Source organism: Galeopterus variegatus, unplaced genomic scaffold, assembly GCF_000696425.1.
Source record: "Galeopterus variegatus unplaced genomic scaffold, G_variegatus-3.0.2 Scaffold15443, whole genome shotgun sequence".
Classification (NCBI taxonomy): domain Eukaryota; kingdom Metazoa; phylum Chordata; class Mammalia; order Dermoptera; family Cynocephalidae; genus Galeopterus; species Galeopterus variegatus.
The window spans coordinates 20,775-23,626 of record NW_007741554.1 but is presented as its reverse complement, the minus strand read 5'-3'; the positions used below and the strand labels follow the sequence as shown (position 1 = coordinate 23,626).

At 39.7% G+C, this 2,852-nt stretch overlaps 1 pseudogene; it reads left to right on the top strand.

Annotated features, from left to right (window-relative positions):
• The first annotated feature begins 610 nt into the window (after positions 1–610).
• LOC103582263 lies at positions 611–1,459 on the top strand (annotated as a pseudogene).
• The last annotated feature ends 1,393 nt before the right edge of the window (positions 1,460–2,852 follow it).

Genomic DNA, 2,852 nt, shown 5'->3' with positions numbered 1-2,852 from the left:
GATTGCCACCCAAAGATCCTTCTCTGAAAAAAATCCTGAAGCTAGCACCAGATGCCAGGCAGGCAAAAACAACAGATGTTCCCTACTGTTATTTCCAAATGCCTATTAGATTCCACCTAAAGCCTTTAAAAACCAATAATATAGGCTGGCTGGTTAGTTCAATTCGTAAGAGCATGGGGCTATAAACACCAACGTCAAGGGTTTGGAACCCCCTACTGGCCAGCCACACACAAACAACAACAAAAAACCGGTATACAATTTAAATAAAAGAAATCCCAAACCAAAATATCTTCTTCTACACATTTGCACACTTTGCCATCTTCTCTTTCTGTATCAACATCAGTATTACCCCAGCTAGGTAGGTTGGAAAGATAAGTAGTTGGCCATTTTGTGAGGAGACTGAGCAGTTGTGGCCACGTTGCTGACTTCAAGCAGCGATCGGCCTCTCCACATAGAATCCAAGAGTAGGAGATTCAGAATCGAATCTCTTCTTTCCCTCCTCCCGGTTACAAATCTCTTGTAGTATAGATTAGTGGAACTTTGCTTGAGTGAGATTTTTTTGATCTTCAGCTATTTTTCAGCTTTGTGGGGAAACTTATTATAAAACACAATGGCTATTAATGTTACCAACAAGACAGATCCTCACTCCAAGAACTCCCAGGTATTCGTTGGGAATCTCAACACTCTTGTGGTCAAGTCTGACGTGGAGGGAATCTTATCGAAGTATGGCAAAGTTGTGGTTTGCTCTGTTCATAAGGGCTTTGCCTTTGTTCAGTATGTTAATGAGTGAAATACCCAGGCAGCTGTAGCAGGAGAGGATGGCAGAAGGATTGCTGGCCAGGTTTTAGATATTAATCTGGCTGCAGAGCCAAAAGTGAACCGAGGAAAAGCAGGTGTGAAATGATCTGCAGCGGAGATGTATGGCTCCTCTTTCGACTTGGACTATGACTCTCAACGGGATTATTTTGACCAGATGTACAGACACCAGCTTACGTTCCTCTTCCTCCTCCTATCGCTACGGCTGTAGTGCCCTCAAAATGACAGCGTGTATCAGGAAACAGCTCACCAAGTGGCAAAAGTGGCTTCAGTTCTAAGAGTGGACAGCAGGGATCTTCTTCCAAGTCTGGAAAGTTGAAAGGAGGCGATCTTCAGACCATTAAGGAGTTGAGCCAGACAGAGCAAGAAGTGGATTCTCTACTGGAAAGCCCGGAAAAAAATTGAAAAGGAACAGAGCAAACAAGGAGTAGAGATGGAGAATAAGTCAAAAGAGGAACAGAGCAGCAGCTCCCTGAAGAAAGATGAGACTCATGGGAAGATGGACTCTAAGGGGGTGCAGATGACTCTGCTGAGGAGGGAGACCTACTGAATGATGGTGATAATGAAGACTGGGGGGGTCGAGCAGCTGGAATCGATCAACAGTGATGAAAGATAGTCTGAGGAAGGAGAGGATGACCCTTAAGCACATAGTGGGGTTTAGAACTCTTATCCCCTTATGTCTTTACCTAGGCTCTTGTCTGAGATCAACTACTTCACCAGATCCTCTCCCCTGGTATCTTTAGCACGTACTCACTGTTGGCCCCATCCTCGTGCTTCCCATGTTCATTTCATATTGCCCCGTGCCTAGTCCCATTTTCTCTTCCTTTGGCACTCCTAGTAGTTTTGTTAAGTCTCACCCTGTAGTTTTTGCTTTTAATTTTGATACCTCTTTATGACTTAACAATATATATAGCATATATGGTTTTTATCAGCTGTTTCCAAAATAATCTCTCATTATGCAGAGAGCACAGTTCTTTCCATTCATATGAGTTCAGTAGCTGCTTCCCTAAGTGCAAAGTCAATCTCATTTAGTTGAGTAGCACCTGAGAACAGCTTTGAGTTAGAAGCATGTGCCTTATACTCCACATAAGAGTGCTGTGGGGGGCTGTTCAAACAAATGTAACGATGTATTTTTGTGAATGAGAGTTGGCATTTCAAATCCAACCTGTAGAAAAATAATTAGCATAATAGTCTTTAGACTTGTTTTCTAAAGTTGATACTGAGGGTTATTTTTGTGAACAGCCTGATGTTTGGGACCTTTTTCCCTCATAAACAAGTCCTTATTAAACCTGAAAAAGAAAAAAGAAAGAAAAAAAAAAAAAAAAGATAAGCAGTTGTCTTTGCTTCCTCACTGTTTCTAACCTTCCGTATATAGTTACCAAGTCCTTTTGACTCTGTTTTAGAAATACCACTAAATCTCATCCCCGTCTCTACATCCATATCCTACCAATACCCAGTGTCCAGTTCATGTTTGAATTTCTTTTCCCTAAATTCTGTCACCTGAGTTATCTGTAAAAGATCATGTATCTGAACATGCCACTTTTCCTGTTTAAGAACTTTTCTAAAAGCAATTTGACAATAGGCATCTTGAGCCTTGAAAAATTCTTATCTTTGACTCACTAGTCATCTGGATAACTGTCACAATGTAATAACAAGAAATGCAGATCAAGATTCATGTATGAAAATATTTATCACAGCATAATTTAGGACAATAAAAATATGGAAACCTAAATGTCCAACCATAGGGAAAGCTTTAAGCAAATTGATTCAGCCGATATGGCAAAATATTATAAAACCATTAAAAATTAGATTTTCAGGTGAATTTTGGCAACATTGGAAATTTCCCATAATAGAATGCAAAAAAACTTTTAAAGCGGGATATGAAAAAAAACTGTAGATGAGAATGAGCTCAGTTGTATAATATAATGAAGGCTGGAACAAAAGATTCCAAAATGTTAAGTTTTGTAATAGGACGGATAATTTTAACACTTTTCTTGGTATGCTTTCTAAGTTCTTTAAAAATACACACGTAATAA